The sequence below is a fragment of the Macaca thibetana genome, chromosome 4 (genome assembly GCF_024542745.1).
Source record: "Macaca thibetana thibetana isolate TM-01 chromosome 4, ASM2454274v1, whole genome shotgun sequence".
Taxonomy (NCBI): domain Eukaryota; kingdom Metazoa; phylum Chordata; class Mammalia; order Primates; family Cercopithecidae; genus Macaca; species Macaca thibetana.
In genome coordinates this window covers 161232949-161247346 of record NC_065581.1, presented here as the reverse complement: position 1 = coordinate 161247346, position 14398 = coordinate 161232949, and the positions used below count along the sequence as shown (strand labels likewise).

Here is a 14398-nt window from a genome sequence, read left to right as displayed (position 1 = left end):
GGCATTGCAGAGGTGGTGACTTGGGAATGCTCGTGGTAGCTGAGGGAAGGGGAGGCCACTCAAGGCTGACGAGCAGAATTAGTAGACACAGAGGCAGTCCCACTGTTACGGAGGAAACGTCAGTGGTTTCTTGAATGTAGGCGCCACTGGACACGGGACGGAGGATGGAGAGCATTAAGTTTGGACTTTGCTCCACAGGTAGCAGTTAGTAGTTGTCAGTAGGAGAAGAGACGTGTTTTAGGAAGATCACTCCACGGTGTGGTGAGCAGAATACTCTGCCCACCACTGCCAAGATGACCATAACCTAATTCCTGGAACCTGTGACTATGCTGCATTACATGACAAAAGGGACTTTGCAGACATGCTCACATGAAAGACCTTGAGATAGGGAGATCCTTTTGGATAATCTGGGTGGATTAAAAGTCATCGCGATGGTCCTTAAAGTGGCAGAGTGAGGCACAAGAGTACAGCTAGAGATGACACGAAAAACGGTCAGGGAGATGCAACGTTGCTGGCTTTGAAGAAGTTGGCTTTGAAGGGGCCCACAAGCCAAGGAGAGGAAGCTGGAAAAGGCCAGGAAACAGGCTTTCCAGCAGAGCCCCACGAGGGGACACGGTTCTGCAGATACCTCGATTTTAGCCCTGTATGACGTATGTGGACTTCTGCACTATTGAGCTGAAATTTATCATTTCTGCTGTTTTAGGCCCCCAACTCTGTAAATTGGTTTTGGCAGCAATAGAAAATAAATACAAATGGTTCGGGGAGGACTGAAGTGAGAGGGGGCGCGGCTCCCAAGGAGAGAGCTCCTCAGTGGGAACCTGGGCAGCAGCGGTGGAAGGGGAGGGAGTCACCGGGCACGGGGCTCATAGGGAGACCGCTCAGATAGGACCTGTGGTGCACTGGGCTGGAGTGCTGGTACAGGAGAAGGGCGAAGAAGAGTCTAAAACGGCCCCCAGGCTCCTCTGGTGCTCAGGGATGGAGAAGCGATGTAGGAGGAGCAGTAGGCTTGGGGAAGATGAGAGTTTAGCTTTAAACATGTTGAGAGTGACCTTGAGGCTTTTAGGAACAGATAACTCACTATATAGGTCTGTGGCTCAGGCAAACTGCAATTTCGGAGTCATGAGCTTAAAGGCGGTGGCTGAAGCCTAGAAACTGGCTGACAGCCCTGATGGAGAAGGGGCTGCAGGAGCCAAGAGCCAGAGGAGACCGTGGCAGCTCAGGGCCCCTGGGAGAAACATTCCAAAGGCAAGGCGGTGAGGGTTTCCACAGGAGAGCGCTGCGAAGGGCCCCTCAGCCTGTCTCGGGCTCAGGGAAGAGTTCTTGAAGGAGACAATACTTAGCTTGAATCCTGAAGGACGAACTTGGAGAAAAGAGGGGAAAGGACATTCCAGACGGAGGGAACAGCATGTAAAAAGGCCCCTGAACAGCACGGTATGTGCTGAGATCTAGAGGCGGCTGAGAAGGCTAGCAAGTAAAGCAAGAGGATGTGCGTGGGCACAAAGGCAGATCAGCCATCAGAATCTTATCTTCAGTCGGAGTGGGGTTGGGACAGGATAGAGACTCCGCTAGGGCTTCTGAAATGGGCATGAGATTTACAGTCAGTTGAGTGGATTTATAATGATACTGAAAATGAAATTGTAAAGGTACAGATCAGAAATATTTTAAATGAACTTCTTAGTTTCTGATGCTTAAAGTAGTTGCAGGTAACTTGTCCTGTTGCATGGCCTTAATTATGACACGGCACTCAAAAAAGGTTTCTGGAGATTACAGTAGTTTGTTGAATCTGGGCATCCTCTAACCATCAGCCAATAGGGCCTCTCACTCTCAGAACACACAGGACCTGTCCCAATCCAGGGCTTTTGCCCTAGGCCAGCCAGGCTTCTCTCTCCCCGACTTCCCATACCTACATTTTACTCATTATTCAAAGTGCAGCTCAAATGCCATCTCCCTGATCTCTCGAGTTGGAATGACCCTTCTGGCTTCATGGAGGGGCCAGCCTCCTCTTCACTGGCCTCATCTGTAACGTCCTAGCCCAGGGTACCACTCAACGGCAGAGGAAGCAGAAGTATCTTTTGGAGGGGGGCTCAGGAAGGGTGTTTCATGCCTGTTTGGGCATTCACTGGATGCCCAGAGGGGAAGTCACATTAGGATAGCAGCCTTTGCACCAGTCGATTTGAGAGTTTTGTATATAAGAGAGGTATGGGGAGAAAGTGGAAAGTAGGAAGAAACAGTGAAAAATTAATTCAGTAATCTAGGTGTGAGGACTTTGGAGGCCAAGGATAAATCATTTTGCATTGTGAGTTAATGTATCTATGTATTCCATGTTTTTTTTCCCCACATTTAATTTTTTTTTTTTTTTTTTTTTTTTTTTTTTTTTTTTTTTTTTTTTGAGACAGATCCTCGCTGTGTCTCCCAGGCTGGAGTGCAGTGGCCAGATCTCAGCTCACTGCAAGCTCCGCCTCCCGGGTTTACGCCATTCTCCTGCCTCAGCCTCCAGAATAGCTGGGACCACAGGCGCCCGCCACCTCCCCCCGGCTAGTTTTTTGTATTTTTTAGTAGAGACGGGGTTTCACCGTATTAGCCAGGATGGTCTCGATCTACTGACCTCGTGATCCGCCCGTCTCAGCCTCCCAAAGTGCTGGGATTACAGGCTTGAGCCACCACGCCCGGCCCCCCACATTTAATTTTTAAAAAGTGCTCATCTCCTCTAAGGTAGTAACTTAACTCCCAGCGCTTCAGAGATAAGAGCTTTGGGCTTGTTTTGTTGATGTGATAGTTTCAGCATGTCACATGCAGGTGGCCAGAGGACACAGACCATGTATGTGTGAGGCATGTGGTTCTTGCTGTAGTTGCCTGATCAAACACAGATGCTCAGTTAACTTTAAATTTCACATAAACAACAAAAACATTTTTAGTATAAGCATGTCTTAAATATTTCATGATACATACTTATATTAAGAAATTATTTCTGGCCGGGCGTGGTGGCTCAAGCCTGTAATCCCAGCACTTTGGGAGACCGAGATGGGCGGATCATGAGGCAGGAGATCGAGACCATTCTGGCTAACACAGTGAAACCCCGTCTCTACTAAAAAATACAAAAAACTAGCCGGGCGAGGTGGCGGGCGCCTGTAGTCCCAGCTACTCGGGAGGCTGAGGCAGGAGAATGGTGTAAACCCAGGAGGCGGAGCTTGCAGTGAGCTGAGATCGCGCCACTGCACTCCAGCCTGGGCGACAGAGCGAGACTCCGTCTCACAAAAAAAAAAAAAAAGAAAGAAATTATTTCTTATTCATCTGAAATTCAAATTAACTGGGTATCCTGTACTTTTCTTTGTGAAATCTGAAAGGTCTATGTAGCACATGAGTCTAAGAGCAACACCTAGGCACAGAATGGAGTGATTTCTGGCAAATCAGTGTGGCTTATTTAATTCCTTTTCTCCCCTGTAGTTTTCCAGTCCTTTTGTCTGTCTCAATACTGGGGACACCAGGATTCCTCTGGAAAGCTGCCTCACGTAGGATTCTATGCTGCCAGGAGGAAGGGTCTGTGACCTTTAAGATAAACTCTCAGATCGTCTCCTGGATCTGCCAAGACGGCCCCTTAGCTAATGTCCAACCTAAATATCTCGACTGCTGCCCATTTTCCTCATGATTCCTGCGGTGTCACTGGCGGACGAAGGATCACGCAGTACCCACAAGAGCCTTTTATAGCCACATCGTAGGCACCTATCATGTTGCCTCTCGATCCTTCTGTTTGGCTGAGCAACCCTGGGCATGTCCAGCTCCACGGGGGAGGCTGTACCAGGGTTGGTTGTTAAGGGCACCCCAATTCTTGTCATCCTGATGCCAGAAGGATTCCAGTTCTGAGACTGCGTCATCCCTCCTGGGAAAAGGAGATGTTAAAACCCTCTTTCCACAGACTCTTAAATGCTGCCCTTCCCCAAGAGACACATGACTGTCGGTGCAAAATCACTGCTGTTCTTCCTCTTAGGGTCTCACAGCTTTTGGATTCTGACCATTGCTGGGAATCATTGTTTTCTTCTTTCCAGACTGTTCACCCCACAGAGCCTTACATTGCAGCAGGAGCTGGCAGTTTCGAGGGAGAAAGACTCATGCATTTTACACTCAATAGCATAGTATTGACATGTCATTGAAATAGTTGGCTCTTCTTTCAGTCATACTGTTTTCACTTATCAAAACCTCTTCATCTTTTTCCCACATTAAATTTAATTGGTTTCTTTCTTTGTATTTATAGGATTATTACTGTTCAAGACACTACTTCGCATTTATCTTTATTGACTTCCACTGTATTTAATTGAGTCATCCATCCAATTTGGTTGTATCATTTTGGATGCTTCAAATTGTCAAGTGAAATGGAATATAAACCAATGTAAAAAAATTCCCCTTTTAGAAACTCCAAGAATTCACATGACTACACAGGAATCAGTGACAAACTTCACCGTTTTTGTATTTTCAAATATGTTACCTAATATTGCCTGTTGAATAAATTGGAAAACAATTCTCGAAGTAGCAGTTTAATAAAAACACATCTAAAATATAAATCTCCCAACTGAATTTCCAGAATAAGGTGGATGAACGAAACAGAAGCACTGAAAATGTGCAGGGGGATCCAGGAGTGCTTGCCCCTTCCTTGACAGGGGGATCGAAGGGTGCTCACCCCCTCCCTCGCAGGGGGTTCCAAGGATACTCGCCCCTTCCCTTGCAGGGCACCACACCATTGTAAGAGTAGAATTTATCGATCAGATCGAAGATACGAAACTATTGGTATCATCTGTGTTAGTCATAAAGACTAAAAATTCCTGACTATACTTTTGTGCTTAAAGGATAAGTTTCAATCTGAAGATTTTTTTTTTTAAAAAAAACAACCATTACTCAGGATAGAAAAGTTTCTACCCAACATTTAAATACAAACAAAAATTATTCGATATCGAAATTTGTCTACATATATTGTAAATTGTTTCCATTTTCCTTTATTGTCCTTTAATGATCTCATCAAGAGTGTATAATTAGTTCACTAGACTGCAGAACACTGGCTCTCCCCTGAAGCAGCCGAGCAGAATTGTTGACTAACCCTTTTCCCCTCCGGAGCTCACCACCGTTAATGGGCCGTGTTCAGGAGGGAGAATGCTGGGAGACCAATCGTTAGAGAAAAAGTCTGTGGTCTCTGCCTTGAAGCAACAGTTTAGGGACCATCATAGCTTGCACTGACTTATAAAAGGAAGATTTTTCAAAATCACTTTGCCAGTGTCAGTTAATAATGGCTTTCGATGCCTTCCAACATTGTTGTAAGCTGCTAGGCCGGCAGATTTTGGTGCCAATTTTCCTTCATCTGTACCTATCTCTTGAAATGCCCTTGTAAGAAATAGAATGTAGATCCAATGATAAGTTAGGAATTGAAATCTCAGAACTGAGCTAAGGATGACAGTCATATCAATAGTTATACTTTGGGGTCCTTCCTGCGTTCTAGGCTTTGTTCTATGAGGGCGAAATAGAAACAGGTGGTTTAAAAATGTTGCTGAGGGCTCTAGATGTGTTAAATTAGTCAAGGGAGATATCAAGCTCAATCTCTTGGGCATTTTGGCTCTAATTAATATACAAATTTATGTTACATTAGAACAAATGATCAGTTCAAGGTGTACTTCACTCTAATTAATATACAAATTTATGTTACATTGGAACAAATGATCAGTTCAAGGTGTAATTCAAAGACCCCAGATGTACCAGGATTTCGACAGAAGTTTGTGCATTTTCTGTTAATTTAAAGCATTGAAACCATAGAAGCATTTTATTCTAAAAATAGCCACTTAATGTCCCAAAATATAATTTCCTTTTTCTCACTAATTAGTTAAAGATGAAATAATGCTTGAACACTTCATAATCTTAAATTCACAATATTTTACTTAATTAAAATAGGTAATTTAGAAAAATAATTGGCAATTGCTAAAACCTCTAATGCTGATGAGAATTGAGCTGGAAGCATTCTTTCATCACAAATTGGTACTTAAAATATAAAGTTCTGCACACAGCTGGGAAGCGCCATTGTAATTTGGCATTTATGTTCAGTAGCTATCATTAAACCAAACAAACTGAAATTAAAGAGAAAAGAAAAACAGTGGATTTAAGAAGACATATTTGGGGTGGAATCTAAGGGCTCAAAAGTATAAATAGGACCTTCTAAGCATTTGTTAGGAAGTGCTTGTTATGTAGCATATCAGAAAATTTCTAATACATTGATTGATTTCATGCTTCATTCTAGACATACGGCTTTGACAATATTTAAGTTCCATTAAAAAATTAAGCTATATAAATGATATTCCTTGGAACAAAGGATACCTTTTAATGGGTAAACTCGAATTTTATTCATGATTTTAAAAGTAAAGTCATTTATGTGATTGAATTCAAGCTTACTAATGCCGATTTAAAGAAAGGTGAGATAATTGTGTCTGTAATAAGCAAACCATGGATTTTGCACATTCTCTTATTGAGGACAAATAACAAAATGTCTCTCTGAAATTCCATACAACATAGCACAGATTCATGTTAATTTGCAGGAACACCAAAGAAAAACACATCCCTTGGAGGCCTTATTTGTTTAGTGGGAGGCTGTCTTTCTCAGGACTGGAGCAAAAGCCTGCCGATGAGGATGGGAACATATGCAGACATTGTTAAGTATGTGTTGCTGGGTAGGGTAGGGGGAGGCATTCCATTCTATACTATGGAATTTTCTCTCACATTTTCTCCTTGGTAACACGTTAAAAAACATAGGATTTTAAACAACAGTCTAAAGAGCAAGGAATTAAAAACAACGACAACAACAACAAAAACCAAGATCCAGTCCAACAAATGCTTCATTCTAGTGGAGTACAATGGTGACGTTTCAGCTCCACCAAATAAGTCTTTAAAATAAATATTCTTTACATTCTTTTGCAAATAAAAGTCCAAAATATATGTCAAATTGCAGTCATGTTAAAGCAAATTGGGTATTTTTCAATTTTCATGTCTTCTTTGAGATGTAAAACTTTAAAAAATCTGTACAGTGTTTACTTATGATTCTTCATAAAAAATAAAGGAATTTGATACATTTCAATCTTAAGAGATTTACTTTTAAAAGAAGGTCAGAAACTGGTTTTTGAAGTTCCAGGGCAGAGCAAACACCCCAAACCAATAATAGTATAGACAAAACCCAGCACAGAATACATTACTCTTGGTCATGATTTCCAAAATTTATAATTTCAAAAATTTTAATTTAGCCAGTATTTCTTTGCCACCTACTGCTCCCCTTTCAGTAGTCTAGCGACCTTCAAGACAGATGGATCCAGATTTCACTGGTCAAAGCAGTCACTACCAAGCAGCCTAAGCCCAATGCATGGTTACAAGTGCTGGGCTGAAATCATGACCCGGATGCGGGTAGGAGCACAGAGGGAGCAAATAATTCCACGGGTTTTCCTGTTCTCAGAGGGCAAGAGGCGGCGAACTTGAGCCTGGAAGGATTCCTGAAGAAGGTGGTATTGAATTGACTTTGAACTCCCATGGCTGGGAGATGTTCCTGGCAGAGAAAAGAAGGACAAGAGAAACGGGGGCATGGAGATGGCCCCAAGGTCAAGGGATAAGGAGTGGTCCAGTGTGAGCACAGGCGAGGGAGCAGGAAGGTGAGGTCCCAGAGGGACAGAAGCCTGTAGAGGAGGATTAGAGCCAGCCAGTGGCCGGCCTGGTGTGTCCTGCTGGGATCTGACAAGTGGGGACAGCATTAACTCCTACCTAGAACTTGTTTAGCTCCGGCATGCCCTTGGGGCATGATTTATATAACATACTGAATCCTCACAACACTCTCGTATCAGCTAGGTATGATCGCCACCCCTTTGCACAGATCACCAAACTGAGGCGCAGGTTGAGAAACACGTGGTGTTACTTGGGAGGAGGTGGCAGACCTCCACAGCCTGCGAGGTAGAGGCCACTCCGGCGTCAGGAAGAACATCGCCAGTTTGCGGGTTGAGGGTCAGGGCGAGGACCAGCAACAGGAATACCACTGAGAAAACCATCGAAAGAAGGATTGAACTAACGCACAGCTAGACAGTCACGCAGGGAAAATTAAAAACGCGGAACTTTCAATTGTGTCATCTACAGAGAGTGGGGAGTCCCAGGGCAGGAGGAGTCCCAGGCATCCCTGAGTTTCCTAAAGAAATGGAAATGAGACCGAGTTTCCCGGTAAGCCAACGGGAGCAACAGGACCCAGGTGGGAAGCGCAGGGTGGGGAGGAGGATCTGCGCTGCTGGCAGGGAGGCCTGCACGGTGGATCCGATCCGCAGCAGGGGCTCCAGGCTGGCCCGGGGTGGGAGGAGACAGCTTCTGGAGCTCACGGGTGTTGGGCTGGGGCTGTGGGTCTGGGGTGCGAAGGATAGGAGTGCCCAGAGGGCGGAGGCTGCGCGGGCACCACCCGCAGCGCGGTGGAGGGAGGAGAAGGGGCCTGCAGGGAGGCTCGCGGGGTCGTGGAGTCGGAAGGGAAATTGCCCAGGAGGCTGGAGACGCTGTTGCTTTAGGGAGAAGTTCCAGCTCGCCGTGGATAGAAAAGTGCATGGAAAGCGAGGAGACTGGGGTTTCATCAGAAGGCTGTGTTCTCCAGGGTGTGCAGGGAAGGAGGGCGAGGCCGCACACAGAGGTGGCCTGGCTTTTCACTTTTTAAATCTTCCGGGTGGAGACTGGAGCAAGGAGGGCAGACGGGCCAGTGCGCTGGGGAGGATGGAAGGGGGAGCCGGCCGGAGCCTCGGGGAGAGAGGTCTGGGGAGGGCCGGGCCTGGGAAGGGGCCAGGGCCCGCGGGAGGCAGCCCCTCCGGAAGCTCTGCAGCAGAAGGAGGGCGTGAGGACACCCGGCTGGCCTGGACTGTGCGGAAGGGGAGGTGACAGCGAGGGGTCGTTCCGTGGGAGGTGGCAGAGCCGGGGCGGGAGTTTCAAGGAAGGGGAAGGAAGCCAGCCAGGGCCCCGGTGGGGCCTGGAAGCCGTTTCCTCCTAACAGAGCCAGTCGACAGTGACACAATTCCCTCCAACAGGGCCTGGCTGTTTTCAACAGACATCAGGGACATTTTTTTTCCCCCTGCCATAGATTTTTCACAAAACCCTCATTCACTTCCACGAGAACACTGTGCATGGATCACTGGTCAGTTGTGCGGCAGCCAGTTATGGGCTGGTGCCAAGTGTAAGTTACCAGTGGCCCTGGAATCTCTCATTGCAGTTGCACAGACAGAGCACGTCCACGAGAGAGGAAGGTATTTCCAGTGTGAGGAGCTGCCTAGGGTCTGTGTGCTGTATGTTCTCGCATGTTCCATCTCACGCAGAAATAAACACGCAAAGTTGAAGTCAGATGGGAAAGAGCTGGAGAGGAGCTAGCTACTGTGCAGAGAAAAGCTGTGTCACTGGGACCGATTTTCCATATTCGAGTGTCATCCTGCAGTGGAATACTGGGTATGCCACCGTTCGAGTCTGAACCGGAATGTATGGATGTTGAGGTGCCATTGCCCTGTTCTTTCATAAAGCAGTGTGTTCTTAAGGGAAGGGTGGTGGGCTTCCATGCAGCTCTCTGGCTAGAAATGCTTTCTGTGTGAGATGCTAACCTGCCCGTGATGGCCGGATGTGGCCTGCACACATTATACCAGCCTCCAGGATCGCGCCTTTCAGTGAAAGTTTGCATTGCATCTGTCCCTTTGTATATCAAATTTAAATGAATTATTCAATGAAAAAAATGTAAAACTATTCCTATGGTACATAATACATACCAGACACTGTTTTCAGTACAGTGGGAGGGCACAGAGGTGACTGATGTGAAAACTCTCCTTGAAAGACTGCCTCCAATGGCCATGGATGCTCAAAACACTCAGGCTGCCAATTTGCATCATTAAAGAAAAATCTAGTAAGAATAACCACCCCCCGCACATACTATAAGCATCTGTGACTTAGTGCAAATTTCTAACATGTCTGCAGGTGGATTACAGTAGACATCGTCTTGTTCCCAGAGTGAGTTTTCTGCCTAATTTCCTATTTTCAGTGGTATCAACCAGGTAAGGAGTATTAACCAAATGTCTACCGTGTAGAAGAAATGTATGAGGCAGCACAGAGGATTGAAAGGGGCATAAAATGCTGAAGAAACAGCAGTGAATGAGTCTCTGTGAGTCCATTTCTATTCTGGTCGGTAAAGAAAGGTGCTAGAGGGGCATTGACAAGGGGATAACGTCTTCCCCGGGGCTGAGAGGTGTGAAGCGAGGCTGGGATGGCGAACAGCCCAGTGTGCCCGAAAAGAAAGGCTGTGCGAGAAGAAGGTCTAGGAGAACAAAACTCATATATTATGGAAGGCTGTAACTCACATGCTCAGTACTTTTTATTTCCTTCTGAGGAACACTTGCTAACTATTGGTGATTTGGGGGAAGACGTGATAAAAGGTGGGTTCTAGGAAAGTGAGATATGAGGGAGATGAACATGAAACAAGATTGGTGAGTAGAGCTTCAAAGAAAGTGTTACAGTCAGAATAGAAAGAACTGCCATGTGATCACTGGAATTTGTTAGGAAATTCTCTATTTCTTGCAAAACTGGAGACACTGGGATGGCAACCCAGCCTCTGAGTCTCAGCTCATTCATCTCTAAGTTGGGCATGGCAACCCTGCTTATATAGTCAGATTTTACGAGGATTAAACAAATAAGAAAAGCACATGAAAACAAATATATTACTATCATCCTATAAAAATGCTACATTTTCATTTTTCTATATTCACGAAATAAATATATGTGTGTTCAATGTTGCATCCATTTGTAATGCTCACATTCCCTCCTTTAATTTGGATCTTAGACATTTTTGTAATTCTATACATTGAACTGTGTGGATCATACGTGCGGAGTTCAGTACGTGGTCCTAAACCAATCAGAGAAGGACACTGACCCTGCAGGCTAATGAAGGAGGATAAGACGTCCTCAAGTAACTATCACAGGAGTTGAGGCTGATAAACTTCCTAAGGAGTATTCAGCTAACTGCAAAGGATGATCAGAAGAGAACTGATAGCATCCATGGGCTAACAGAATGGAAAGGGATGAGCAATGTAGAAGCATGGCAAAATGAGAGTTAATCAACTCCCACATGCTGTGGTCTGACCATGCGCAAGGTGGCATAATATTGCCTACGTTTTTAGAGGAATATTGTGAAAATGAATAGGATATTATCTCCAAAACAATTAGAGATGTTTGGACAAAAGCCACCATGAGGAAAATTCAAGTTTATCATTTCTGAAAAGACATTTAAAAACATGTTAGTTTGTAAGGCAAAATACAAGAACAGATTGAACTTAAAAGATGTTATTAGATCCTTTGTGGAGGGAGGTTGAACACCCCATATAAACAGAAACCATTCATATTACTATTATGAAAAGCTAACAGAGAAACATGAATAGGATGAAGCCATTTTATTTACCTGTGACAAGAAGAGAAGACCATCTAATAAGGTGGAACAAAAACACAACATACAATGTCAGGATTTTCTAGAAAAAAGTAGAGAGTTTTTTTTCCCCTTCAGACAATATGTTACACATATGGCAAGTTTCTTAGCTTGATAAACATCCACAAGTAGATAGCTTGGAGACAGATGGGAGTTTCACGACTTTGTCTTATTAATTTCCGTGCCATTAGACTGAATAATTCACAATTGAGATGATCAACTTGACTTCTGATTCTGAAAATCAACAGAAGGCATCAGGGTAAGTGACCAAGGGTAGGAATGAAAATATCTCCATTGCCCTTGGTAACTACTTGCTGTGGTCAGGAAGTGGTGGTGAAGGCTAAGTCTTGGGATTCCAGAAATGGATGCAAGGCTACCAACGGCATCTCCTGGTCATTAATGTGTGTCATGCACAAAGATTTATAAAAGAAAGAGGAAGAGGGAGAACAGAAGAGTGATGGTCTGGTACATAAGGCTTTTTGGACTTCCAAAGAGTCAGAAGAACTAAACAGAAGGGAGAAGACAACAGTAGAAGAACGGAAAGCAGTAAAATGTGACTGCTACCTACACAAAACTGAAATTCAATAATTTTAAGGTTTTCACCACCAGAGACTTAATACATGTTAAAAAGGTTACATTCGTAAATGAAGGCAGAGCCAGCAGCTCTCTCTCCTGCACCGCCTCTCATCTTACCCTGCAGGTCTCCTTCTCCTCTCCCATCTCCAGTAGGCGTCACGGCACCCTAGACACACCCAAAGCCAGGCCAGGGCCTTCTGCTAATGAAGGTAAGTGACCTCTAACAGAAAATGGGATTCAACTGTAGGAATAAAGATCAACAACCAAAACTTCCATGCCTGTCATTCCAGCTGGTTCAGAGGATGGATTAACCACTCCAGGTACTGACGCTTTCTGGTCTTTGTGGCGGGGCTGTCCTGTGCAGTGTCGGATGTTTAGCAGCACGCCCGGCCTTTACCCACTGGAAGCCAGTACTGTATCCCCACCCTCACTGGGAGCACCCAAACATCCCCTGGGAGGGAAAATCATCCCAGCTGGAAAACCAGTGTTCTGCTTAGGACAGGAAAACAAGTGCTGTGGATAGGAAAAGGTAACCTAATGATTGCAGAATTATTGCCACTTCTGGACCTAGGGGGAATATGACACATTTGATGTATAGTTGATGGAAGATGTAGACAGGAAAATGTACACTGCATGACTAGGGTTGATGATTATACAAAAAGTAACAACAAATGCTGGTGTAGTTCCTGGCACTCTAGCTCACAAATCACTTTGATTTACATTGTCTCACTTAATCCTCATTACACTGTGGAAAGAAATATACAACCTCCAGTTTATGAACGAGAAAATCAAGGCTTGGAGTGATCAAATGATTTGTCTAAGATGTATGATTTAGCTGGAAAGCGATAGAGACCAGAATCAAACCAAGGTCTTCAGATTCCAGACTCTGGGCTCTTTTCACAAATTGTCTCTCACGGCAGGTTGGGTGGGACCAGTGATCTCCAAGCCAGAAGTCACTGAGATGTAGCATCAATAGCAGTAAACCTCAGAGCTGAAACATGAAGCATGAGCTACCTTTCAACATCAGCAGGGCTCAGAGGGGATGGGGAAAAGAGGGCGGGAGGGGTCCCCAATCTCTGTACCTGCTCTAGTCTTTCATTATGAAAGTCATTCCTGCAGACACAACTCCTCTGTTTTTTTCAAACTTTACATCTGTACCTGATGTTACTGCCTGGCGCTCACTAAACCAAAGGGATGCAGAGAGAAAAATGTTTATATCTGTACTTTTTCTTTTTTTCTTTTGAGACAGAGTCTCACTCTGTCGCCCAGGCTGGAGTGCAGTGGCGTGATCTTGGCTCACTGCAACCTCCACCTCCCAGGTTCAAGTGATTCTCATGCCTCAGCCTCCCAAGTAGCTGGAATAACAGGCGTGTGCCACCACACCCAACTAATTTTTGTATTTTTAATAGAGATAGGGTTTCACCATATTGGCCAGGTTGGTCTCAAACTCCGAACCACAGGTGATCTACCAACCTCAGCTTCCTAAAGTGCTGGGATTACAGATGTGAGCCACTGAACCCGACCTGTATTTACCTTTAACGTCATCCTTCACAATTTTTATTCTTGTGTTTTCATTATAAAAACGTTAGTACTATAATATACATTACATATTACTAATACACATCATTGCAGTAATATAACGTATGTGTGTGCATGTGTGTCGCTTTTCATGCGTAATTTTTTAAACTGCTACAGTGAGTGCATGGTCAGCCAAAAGATTTAAAAACTACTTTTCCTTCTTTTTTTTTTTTTTTTTTTTTTTTGAGACGGAGTCTCGCTCTGTCTCCCAGGTTGAAGTGCAGTGGCATGATCTCAGCTCACTGCAACCTCTGCCTCCCAGGTTTAAGCTATTTTTCTGCCCCAGCCTCCCGTGTAGTTGCAATTACAGGCATGCACCACCACACCCAGCTAACTTTTGTATTTTTAGTAGATACAGGGTTTCACCATGTTGGCCAAACTGGTCTCAAACTCCTAACCTCAAGGCCCATCTCAGCCTCCCAAAGTGCTAGGATTACAGGTGAGAGCCACTGCGCCCGGCCTAAAAACTGCTTTTCAAAAAAGATATGCAATTATGAAAAATATCCAGTTGAAAACATCATTCAACTCAAACTCAACAAGTTCCCACACCGACCTCTTGGTCCTTCCTCCTCGTCCCCTCTCAGGATCTCTTTGCCCTGAGTTTTCCACCACCCAGGAGGCCCAGCCCTGGCACTGGAAATGGATTCTTCTCTCTGCCTCACTTCCTTGCTGACATCGCCCAGGCCTGTTGATTTCTCAACCACACATCGTGACCAAATAGGGCTATCCTTAGAATGAAAGTTTAGTTCAATATCAGAA

At 44.8% G+C, this 14398-nt stretch overlaps 1 protein-coding gene across 2 annotated transcripts in view; it reads right to left on the bottom strand.

Annotated features, from left to right (window-relative positions):
- Window positions 1-14398, bottom strand: part of PACRG (parkin coregulated) — a 584691-nt gene that overhangs the window by 161945 nt on the left and 408348 nt on the right. The window lies entirely within an intron of this gene.